A 12,018-nucleotide genomic window follows, 5' to 3' on the forward strand; every position below is an offset into this window, starting at 1 on the left:
TGTAAAAAAACCCATCAGAGTCTACATCAGCTCATTCGACTGCACAAAAATTCTTTATTTTTCGTGTAACAAAACGAATAAAATATACGTTTCAACCTTTCAATTGGGGTCCTTATCAATATAAAATATAAATCGAAATTACATAATTAACGCAAATTCCATTGGAATTCTATTGGAATTTGCGTTAATTATGTAAGTTCGATTAACTTTCCGTCAGCAACTGAGGATCTCTAAAGGAATATCATCGATATTCTGATTGTGAACTTTGCCGGGTAAATCTAAATCTGTGAAAAATAAATAAAATACAATCTGATCTCTATCATGATAAAGATTCGTTGTTAAAGCACTTTGGCAAGTACACCAACATTTTCTCAGATTTTTATACAATCCAGAACAATTAAAAAAAAAAATGTTTTTTTATTGCTGATAAAAGTTAAATTATGGTAAAATACAAAAACGAACGAAACAAAAAAGTTGGATCGAGCGAGATTAAGATTTTTTGCATATTGAGATACAAAGCGTACATTTTTAGGATTGCCGCGAGCGAAAAGTACTTCTTTTCATACGCTTGTAAGTAGTAAAGATTTGTGAGATATCGCGCGACTCTCCGTGGCTCTCCGTAACGCCGCGCGAACGCAACCATTCTCATGATCGTTCGTGAAAATAAGATCGCGCGTTAGATAGGCGACTGCTGCGCGAGTCTCGTCACGCATATCAGGTCAGATGAGTATACGTGTCCTCGGTACGTGGTACGGTACTCCGCGGAAAGTCGAAATATCATGCATCTGGAACGTCTGAATATTGCGGGAGATTGCACGCGCGTGAACGCAACCGCCGCGCCGGCCAGTATTGCATACTCATGCATAAATGTGCCTTATGTCAAATCGTCTCGCAACCGCAGTCATTTCGAGATGGCTCGTGTTCGGAGAGACGTGACGACAGGACGCGTGGTTAGAATAATCTCGCGCGGACTGTAAACCCCCTCCCCCCGCCGCCCCCCCCCGCCCCGCTGTATCTTCGAAGCTGTACATTTTCGGAAAAGCTGGATATTCTTCGGATTTTCAATATATCCGGCTCACTAAATTCTTCGGGGAAATCTAGAATCTCATCTCGGAAGAATGAAAATTCTTCTGCGCTAAGAGAAATGTTTGGTGTATAATCTTATTTATTTCACTGATACGTGTGACTAACGGAAACTTTTTTACCTTCTCATTTGAAAATTGTGCCAAAAATGTAACCAAATGTCGATTAAAACAACACACTTTTTTTCATGAAAAGGCAAGAGGAAGTTGTTGTTAAAGTCACATAAATATGAATGAAACAAATGGTCATACGTACCAAAACATTTCTCTGTGTGTCACTCTTGAAAAAAAAAAAGAAAAAAGGTCATATTTTCACTCCTTTATGGAATGAGATTCACTCTAAAAAATTCAGAGAATGACATTTTTATCTCAGATTTTTGGCACATGGACGGCCGAGTTTGTGGATTTCCGAAGCTGCTATTTCAGCGTAAAAGTCCGCATTGCGATGGTGCATAACGACGTGGTCCACAATGACCTTTCCAACGGAGCTTGTAAAAGCGAAAAGCGAACGGCTTTTCCTCCGGGCTTACGTTACGCGCAAAAAAACGAACGGCCTTTTGTACACGGGAGCGCGTAATCTGATAACAAAACAAGTCTAAACAAGTCTAAAGTTCACGATGTTAAGTACGCGCCGTTGATCGTCGCGAAAACTCTCGCCAACGTACGCGTTGTGGAGAGAGAGAAAGAGGGCAGAGAGAGACGATCGATGAAGCGAGTGCACAGACTGCACACGGTGGCGACCGCGTCGCTGCGTACGGCCCTGAAAGCGCAAGCGAAAGAGAGAGAGAGAGAGAGAGAGAGGAAAGAGAGGAGAGAGAAAGAGAGAGAGAGAGAGGTCGAGGGAGATCTATATGCAGCCGCACTTTATATAGCGCAACATGCCACGTGCAGGGCAACTTGGTACCTGGGTCACCGGGAGAAGGTCACGGGGTCGCGATTTCAGCCTAGGTGCAGCGCTCTCGAGTGGGTGTGTTTGCAGCTGCCGAGTCCCCCGCAGGTGTAACACACGCCGCGAATTCTCGTCCCAGACAGGGTGAATCACCGGTTTAAAAGAGAAAAAAAAAAATGTCATTGGACTGTCGTCGTTCCAACAATTCGAATAAATTAATTTCGTTCTCTTCGTCCCGTCGAATGTCAATGTCTCGCGTTCCAGATTTAGATCTCGAAGAGTATTATTTCAGATAAACTTCAATGAAAGAACAACTAATGTTGAAGCAGAGAACAATTAATGTTGAAAGATCAAGATTTAGGAATGAATCCTGCGAACGTGAGTTTTAATGAGTTTTAACAAATCCCACATAAACTGATCGGTATTTTTTTTTTTATCGTCCTGTTTTTATCGTCACGTGAATGAGCGTCGTAGGATAATAATGATACTATGGAGAAAGAAAAAAAAAGAGAAAAAAAAATCTGACCATCACGTTGCTACTCCGCTCACAGAGAGATATTATTATACAATACGGTCTTCGTTATTTTAACCACTTATTATTTAATCGCGCCTCTGGCGACGACCTATTACCGTAGGTCGTAGTATATGCAACGAGTGACCTTTTTGTTAAATTTCACAATGTCGTGTATGATGTCACACAAGCCCCTTCCGGTTCGCGTCTTCATTACACAATTTTTAAATCACACCTTCTCGCAGGGTAAACAACGTAATAATATAAAAATGGACGACCGAGCGATCGGTTATCGGTTCAATTAACGACCGACCTCCTTCGTAATTCAATTAGAACCCTCGAGTAATTTTTCAAGCGCAGGAGTGGGAGAGGGCAAGATAGGCGAAGAAAGTTTCCAATTGCGCAAAATTGCGGCGATTATCGCTACACTTCAGTCGCGGCTGAATTTTCAGCTATTACACTCGCGACCATTACCGCGCCATTACCGCCGCGAAGTGCTCGACGCGAATATTCCTGCGCGATCCTTCGATCTTAGCGTACGTGCGTGCAGCCGCGACGTATGAATAAGAACGTGCGGAGCGCGACGAAGGGGTGGCCTTGTACGTGAATATCACGGCGAAGGTCACGGGGTCGAGATTTCAACCAGGTAAACCGAGCGGCGCGCGGGGGGGGGGGAGGTGGTTTTACGTGGTGGAGAACGCTGCTCCCCGCTGTCCCTCGCAGGTGCAACGAGGCGTAACGCGCTCGCTACGCGCGTACATACGGGATGCGCAAAAAGTCCGCACTACCCGTGGGCAGAAATTAATCGTAGTTAATGGCACTTTGTTTGAACGAGAACGCTCGAACGTGAACTTGGACGACGCGATCCCGATGTGCGCGCCACATTCCGGATCGTTTCCCTCGGCGGATCGTTTCAAGTCTATCGACTTCGGATAACGCCTGCGTTCTCGACTGCAGGCAGAATCAGCCCAGGGTCGCCCCGCGGAAAATGAATTTTTAAATTCCCTTGACTGTTCCAGGATTTTTCCAGATGAAAATGGCAAATTTTCCACGAGTAATACAAAAGTATGTAAATCTGTACATTTAGACTCGAGGATTGTAGGAAAAGCTAGTCTATATTATGTTAAAAACAACGGGGGGGAAGAAAGCTTGGTGACACGGCACGATTTTCGATGCGAATTCAAGCCGGCAAAAAATAAATTAGTTTTGGAAAAAAGAATGCAGTGACGATGAAAAGGCGAGATCGAATAAAATCAATATAAATTTGAATGATTGAAATCGTTTGAAGCGCGCAAGTTGTTTTGAACGTATTCCATTATAAACGTCGGATGTAGTATTTAAAAAATTATAATGATTATTTGGAATAGGAGCAGTTTCAGGGAATTGTGGGCAAATTTCGAAATTTCACACTGTTTTACATTTTTCCCCTGACTTTTCCCGGCTTTCCGAGTCTGTGACAACCGCGTTTAACAAATGTAAGCAATTTATATGTCGGACGTGTTAGAAAAAGATGTACGAGAAACGTTATCTCGAACATCCGGTTGAAGTTTCAATTTATAATAGTATACTTCAGATCCAGTTTAAATTTAAAAGTCGATTTCAAACGAATTGCATTCTCGAGAATCAGAATCTTAATCGATCCTTAACGAATGCAAAGTAACTTACGTGTTGGACGTGTTAAAAAAGAGATGTGTAAAAGGTACTGTAGTCAAAGATTAGCGATAAGAGAGTCACTTTCGACTGAACCGACATTTACCGGCAATTCATGTTGTCATAATCACATTAGCGATCGTCGATTAGATTGCGATTGCGATTGACGATTGCTTTTCAACCAATCAGAGCAAAGCAACGATGATGTTTTTGCTCTTTTGGGTTGAAAAGTAATCGCTAGTGTGATTACGGCTTTAGTCAAAGCGGAATAGTACATTTTTTCTCTCGCAACAATACATTGCTAGATGATGGCTATCCCTCTTTATTCACAGAATTTTGCTACGAAAAGAACAACGTTCGTTTATGGCTTAGAAGATTTCTACGAGAAATTTATGTTAAATATTAAATTTATGTTAAATATACATTTAAATAGGTATAATTAACATTGCGATTATTTCGTGCCTACAGGAACGTTGTAGAGCTCGTCGCCGAGAACTCGTTCGCGATTATCAGCGTGATATCTGGAACAAGCTCGGCGATGCGCGACAATTAACCCCTTCGCAGTGGAAAATATTTTCTCCCGGCGGATAATAAAAATATAACTCGCTGCAGCAGCGTACCATTGAAGCTTTAAATAGCCTTAAAATATCGTTACGCCTCGCGAAGGCAAGGATGATCGCCCTTAAAACATTGTCCGGCGCTGGTAAACAAGATGTTGCCGAGTAAATAGCCGTCAATGAGCGCGCGAGTGGCGGTTCATTTTGCTGGATTTAATACGAGGCCGAGGATGATACGCATCGCGCGTAATTACGAAATCGAAATAATTCTCGGCAAGCACATATTTCGCAATAATAATAAATACAAGGAAAGCGAACGCGCGCCGCCGTGCGTATATAAAAATAGACGGAGGTGAGAGACAAAAAAAAAAAGGCAGGCCGTGCGTACGAATGCTTCTTATTCCCTGCCATTTCTTGGCTTGCAGCCCTCGCGAAACAAACGTTCGTAAGAGCGGCGACGCGAGCGACTTTTAGCGACGATTAAAGATGAAGCCGCACAAAAATACACCGTAACGAATGTCAGTTTCAAGGTTCCCGCGCGCGGCTACGCGTTCTCTCCTCTCGCCTTCTCGCTGACACTGCAGGTTCCCTTTGCTCCTCCCCCGCCACCTTCCATCCTTCTCCTTCGCCACCTCCCCGTCGAGTGCTCTCTTCCACGGCGAATGCCCGATGGTTCCGCGCTAAACACGTTAACCGGCCGAGCTTACGTAATCGGCATTGCCCGCTCGAAGGTAAGAAAGAAGGTAAGAAGGTCATCAGTCACGAGGCGAACCTTCTCGTCCTCGGTGTGTTGTTCTCTCGAAGGCTTCCCATTGTCTTCTTGACGCGTCCGTTTCGCGTCACCGTGGCGACACACCGGCCTGTTAATGAGAGCCCGCTAATCGTTTCGAAATTATTACCACGAGAAACTATTTGTCCGAGGGAACAGTAGTACGAGCACTTGCACATAATACGGGTACTGTTGTCAGTTGTCACGGTATCACGAGATTCTTACAGAAGATGAATTATATCACTCGCGACAACGATACTAAAAAAGAAAAGAAAAAAAAAAAAAAAAAAACGTCTGGAGAAAAGTTTTTTCAGAAAATAAATTTCAATATTTCGAATACATTTTGTAATATCGATTTTTGGGAATAATTGTAGAGGGAGAATTCTGGTGAAAATTGTATGTGTGCAGTTTTTCTGGTGAACAAACTTAAAAATAAAAAAATGTGTAGTTTGCAACTCTGTCCAGTTATTATCTAGTGTTAGTAGATTGTTATTGACTAAAATACCGCGTTGTCCAGTTTATTGTCCCGTTTTTTTGTGTTGACATTTTGCACATTTTTGTGCGCAGTCATTGCGAAGCGTTACATTTTGATTAGGATCCTAAATGTATTATATTATCTCACTTACTAAACAGAAGTTAATATAATAACGCCGAGTACTGTTTGAAAAAAAATGCACGATGAAATGAAATTTCTACCTCTAATTTTTAAAAACTAGTTTAAAAAAAAAAACACTTTTGACGTACATTTTTAACGTTTCCCTTAATTCTTTTTCCGCTGACAACCGAAAAGTGACAATTTTTGAGTCACGTCGTTATTATGACAAATGAGCGAAAAAGAAAGAACTGTTCATTTCTTTGCACATCTCAATGACGCTTATACTTTCAACGACTCGATAATTTACAACTTAAAAATTGCAGCTTCTTCTCTCAGAAACTGACTTTAGCCTCCCCTTCCCGCTTTTTCCTAATTAATATTGCGAAGGAGAGTATCGATCGTTTCTGTTGCGAGTGTCTCTCACTTGACAGTCGCAAAGCGAGCGGAACTTGTCGGCGGTATCGACAGCGACGAGCACGCGTTTCGATTGGTCTAAACGCAATGGCAACGTTTTGTTTGCAGCTGCAACGTGCCCGACACACACCTGACAGCGCAATCAACGTTTGTTCCTCCTATCGATTTTGCGTTTTCGCTATTTTTCCTCCCTTCCGGCTGTCGGTTGGCGGGTTTATTGAAAGTTCCGAACTCGGAAGATCATTTTCAACGCGGCGGCACCGCGAGCGACGCACGTAGCGATGAAAATGAGAAAGAAAAAAAAAAAAAAAAAGATAAAGAGACGGCTTGTATAGCTTAAGGGTGCCTTCCATTTAGTGACACAAGTCAACGCGAATGTTTTACCTTCCTTTGCATTCCATGAGTAACAAAGAACAGAACGATACTTGTGTTGACTTGTGCCACTAAATGAAAAGAGAGTACCCAAGGGAAGTTATAGGTTCGAACTCCAGGCTCTGGCTGGAATAATATTTGTTCGGCGAGAAGTTACAATATTTGCAGTGTTTTTTAAGATGCTTATCAATTAGTACAATTATTAAATTGACGATCAATTTAATTTCTAATTTTTCATGTTGTTCCAGCTTCAGTTTATAATTGCGTTTCACAAGTCCAACAACAATCGGCGTATAGTTTACATAACTGAAAGCTGCATTTAAAATTTACGTTGAAATATTATTCAAAGATCCAGTCTCGATCGTGTCCACCCTTCTTTTACTTATTTCTGATTTATTTCACTCATTTAGTTTTTGTCTTATATCAAAAAGAAAATGTTATTCGTTTCGAAAAGTAGATAAATAAAATGATTTATTTGAAATTAAAAAAAAAAAAAAAATAAGCGACAACGTCTACCATTTTTCGAATAGACTCGTCAAATACAGTGAGGAGAGGTACTGGAAGGAAAGGACGTGCGAAAAAAAAACAGCTTCTGCACGCGAACAGGACGGAATAAATTTAGCTTTATTTACTCATTGTGCCAGTTACAGCCGTATGGAATAACTAAAACTCACGTGTGAGAATCGCGTTTACGACCTGCGTACCCTCGTCTTTCTCTCCGTTCCAGATTTAATCTTCATTCGCTCAGCGGCGTAACGACGACGATGACACATTCCACGTGAGCAAGTTGCGAGACGGTGGTTCAAGATCCGTCGCATTTTGCATTGGAGGAAGCGAGGGACACTCGTACCGTGACTAAGATCGGCGATCGGAGAGTAATCTTGTGAAAAACGCGCGTATTCTAATGAAGCTGACGTATCCCAGGGCGTGTCTTTTCAGCCGCGCGTCTCACACACACACACACACACACACGGAAAAATATTCTACATTGCTAAGAGAAAAGTGCTTAATCAATTAATTTTTTAATTTAGGCTACGGTTATCCTTAACAACGAATATTTTCTTAATGACAATCTTATAGGATATACTTATAACAGATTTTCTAAAAACCCATTATTATTACGTACTGAAATTTATTTTCTTTTGAAGAATATTATAAAATTGATGAAAAAGGCGACTTCGTAAAATAAGCGAGTCGAATTGGATTTAATGTTTAATCTCGATTAAACTCACTAGGATTCAGAATATATTTCGATTAAATTTGATGCTTGTGACGAACTACTTGTGATAGCAATTATTACTTGTGTACAGTACTCTTTAAATCTGAATGATAATCACTGATATCCAGTGCCAAGTACGCTGTTAATCAGTGAATTAAACACGAGATCCCTAACCTAGCCAATCTTTATTATATGATCTAACTAATCCTGTTTTAGCGCTTAAATTCAATGAATACGGTATTGGAAGATCGAAATTAACGTGGAAATGTCAGTATTTTAGTTATACAATGTTCAAATTTAGTTATATAATGTTCACTCTTCATTTTTTACTTGAACTTCATTGATTATCAGTGCTAAGTATGCCATCGGGTAATTAGTGACTATCCACTGATTCAGATTTCGAGAGAATTTTTCTGTATGCACATTCTGCACCACGTAACGTGTAAAAAGATCTCGGTACGAAGCATCATACGGGACGAGCATACTCGATACATCTTCATCTTCGCTTGCTATTTCGACGCGCATCTCTCTTTCCGTGTCCTAGTATTCCGAACGGCATGAATTTCGAAATTTAAGGTGCCTTCGATCCTAGGTCGCTCAGTGACAATGAAAATGACAGTGCTAATTTTGAAGGGGGAGAAAAAGAAGCGCATACTTTACCGCCGTCTGCGGAATGATCAAGCGAATTCACGAGTTTCATTCCGAGTGTGATAATATTAATAATAATACGTCGTAAAATATATTCTCTCCTTTCTCCGCCCCCCCTCCACCCCTCCCCCTCTCCTACTAATTAAATACACGCGTGTGTATAATGCCGATGATCGGTGGAATATTAAACGTACGAGTGTGCGCCGCTGTATTATACGTGACAGATATGTACATCTATTCGGTCAGTAGCCACCGCGAGAAACCTGCCAACGTGACTATAATAAACGATCGCTTCCTTCTGCACGATGTCGTTTCATGCTCGCGGCGGGCCGACGAGGGACTTCCCGTCGATCGCAATCGTCACGCGATGATTATACGGAGGACAGAAAAAAATAATTTTTGACACCTTCTGCGCAGCGCGATTGAATATAAACTAGTAATCACGTTATGCCGTTCTCGAGAGAAATTCTGAGACCCGATGTTCGTAGGTCGGATCTTAAGACCGTCCTAAGTACAGTCTTAAGACTGCGCCTAAATAAATATATTGCGAGAGATATATATTTATTCGCTAAAATAAATATCGATCTAAATACGGACGAAATAAAATGTTATTCCTCGCAAGTAAGCCATCTGTTTTATTTTTTGCAATTAATGAGATATATTTCACAGGAATGTATATCTCGTCATTGTAATGAAATTTCGTAAGTAATATTTGCTTCGTAATACTTGGACATTTTTCTCTCAATGTGTTATGAACTAGACAAGCTGTATATCATATTAAGATATGATTGTCACAAATTCTTCTTATCTTAAAATTCCGTAGCTCTTCCCTGATAGCTTTCAATAATATTTTGAAATTTTTTTGTATTTCCGTCCTGACTTGGAAACCGTCAAATATTTTTATCGAAGGAGAGGAATTTAACATAGCAATGTAAATTGCTATTAATGTTGCTGACATTGCTTGCACTTAATTGTTAAGTTAGTACTATTCCAAAACTGCCAAAGTAGGATGTGCCACATATCAAACTACTTTAATTTTATCTTATGTAATCACAAAGCCAAGGATCTTTCCAGAAAATTTTGCCAAAAAATTTTCCCTGACTTTTTTTCTGATTCCCATGATCGTTCTCAATTTCCTTGACATTTTCCCCGATTTCCAATTTTGTGCCAGTCCTTTGAACTTAAAACGGTCTGAAAACAAGCACGGACTATGAATATCGTCCTAAAAAAGAAGCTCCAAGACTCGGACGTGATCTCACTCTTATTCGAATTCCACGTTCGGTATTTGCGTTTCGGATCGCGGAAAAAAAGATTATCGGAATTATCTTCCAAATAGGGGAATCCTCTTCCCGTCCCGAATGAAGCGTCCGCAAACACACGGCGCGTCGTAAAAAAAAAAGAATAAATAAATAAATAAGAAAAGAATAAATAAAGTAACGTCCGCGACCCACACACGCATGGCGGACCTGGTTCAGATAGAAGAGGCAATGTTGTATGCAATGCGCGCGCGTACACGTGTACACACGATACGCGATAGCAGGACCTGCTCTTCACGGCTCGTTCCCATCGGTGCCAAGGTTGCACCGTACCCGTGTACATTAACTGCACTGGAGCAGCCGAGGCCTCTGCGTGCCTGCCGGAGCCTCGCGTGATGCTTACGGAGCTTATCGCACGGAGAAACACGCATCCCGTACGCGTGTGCGTGCACGATCGCGCCGTACGTAAATGTGCGATAATGTAGAAACGACGACGACGACGACGACGACGACGACGACGACGACGACGAGAGGCAACGACGGTCTAGGCTAAATAAACGCAGCCGCAGGATTTACAGAGGCTGAGAGAAAGAGAGATAGAGAAACGAGAGCAATTCCCTATGAATCGCTCGTATCTATATGTATCATCAGACTGCAAGCATTGCGCAAGCCCGGATTCTCATGCGCTTCTAGAGCACGAGATTAGCGATAAATTTATATGGAAATTCGGGACACATCACGCGGAGAAATGGTGATATAAAACTATACACGGTGCTCCATAAATTCAGCATCGTAGAAGAAAAATTAAAAAGGCAAGGCCGCAGCTTTTATTTATATAAACCGTGTACCGTTATTTTCAATAGAACAAAATTAGACGTGTCGTAAAGAAGCGCACGGGTTGACACTAAACCAACCGGTCGTCATTGACCGTTTCTATTTTTTTTTTTTTTTGGATTACCGTTGTGTTTCTTGTAAAAATATAAAGAATAGAATTTCGAAATGTTTTGACTTTTCAATAAATTATGTCTGGTTTTTTTTATCACTTTCTTTACTTTCGTAGTAATTTAATCGCTCGATCCTTTTAGCTTTTCTCATTTTCTGGTTTAACTTTTGTGATTAGACTTAACTTGATAACGCAAAAATATTTTTCTAGCTATAGTTTCATCATTAGACTGACGGTTTTGTAGTAATTTTTAAAGTTACCACTACAAAACTCGTTTAGTTTAGTAATTATAGCTAGAAAAACAGAATTGTTACATTTATCGTGAAGTTAAGTAAGGTCAAACAAATTCATCCAAATAATGAAAAAGTCGGAGTCACCTTTAGTGACTATAAAGACGAAGCACTTTTGGTGTTAATTGAGTAATATGACATTACACGCACCGATAATGCTTTATGACGCTAGATTTATGGAGCGCTCTACAATTAGCTTCTTACATTTCAGAAAGTAAAATATATTCTTTACATAATAATAAATACAATTTTATATTTAATAAACAGCGCGTTATTATCGGTGACGACTGTGATACTTTTTATCGAATGGATTCATTAATGTGATATAATATTCGTCATACATAGACGTAACGTATACGCTAATTAATATACGCGTGGCCGCGTAATGAGTATCGCGAGAACGGAATCACGCATCGTAATCTAAACATTTAATCATGAGTCAAATGTATCGCAAACGTCGCGAGATTTTCACGAATATATGCAAGTCCGAAAGTAACATATATATTTTCGTGTTCAGGCCGGTGATATCAGTTATCGTTTACGAACAATACGCATCGATTATCTCCGGAATATGGAATGGGCGATGCGATAAATGCGCTCGCGATAACGCGGTATATCGGTTGTACGTAGAAAGAAAAATGTTTTATATTTGTAAACTATATATAATTACATGTTACTGAAATTGTGATTATTACTGCTATAATGTTAGCAATAAATAATATGTAAAGTTCAATCAACAAATATATATAATTGGTAACAAAAACATGACAACGAAACGATTGTAATTACAATAATTTAATTGTAATTTATATATATATATATA

The 12,018-nt window shown here is 40.3% G+C and overlaps 1 protein-coding gene across 9 annotated transcripts in view; it reads right to left on the bottom strand.

Moving 5' to 3' along the window:
- LOC108754510 (retinoic acid receptor RXR) overlaps positions 1–12,018 on the bottom strand; it is a 101,854-nt gene that overhangs the window by 40,938 nt on the left and 48,898 nt on the right. The window contains exon 1 of one of the 9 annotated variants that reach the window (XM_018496871.1): positions 1,987–1,997. The exons of the other annotated variants lie outside the window; for them this stretch is intronic. The gene's annotated coding sequence lies outside the window, so the exon portion shown is untranslated. Of the gene's footprint in view, positions 1–1,986; positions 1,998–12,018 lie in introns of those variants that run through there. 9 annotated transcript variants of the gene reach the window in all.

Source organism: Trachymyrmex septentrionalis, unplaced genomic scaffold (assembly GCF_001594115.1).
Source record: "Trachymyrmex septentrionalis isolate Tsep2-gDNA-1 unplaced genomic scaffold, Tsep1.0 scaffold8, whole genome shotgun sequence".
Classification (NCBI taxonomy): Eukaryota; Metazoa; Arthropoda; class Insecta; order Hymenoptera; family Formicidae; genus Trachymyrmex; species Trachymyrmex septentrionalis.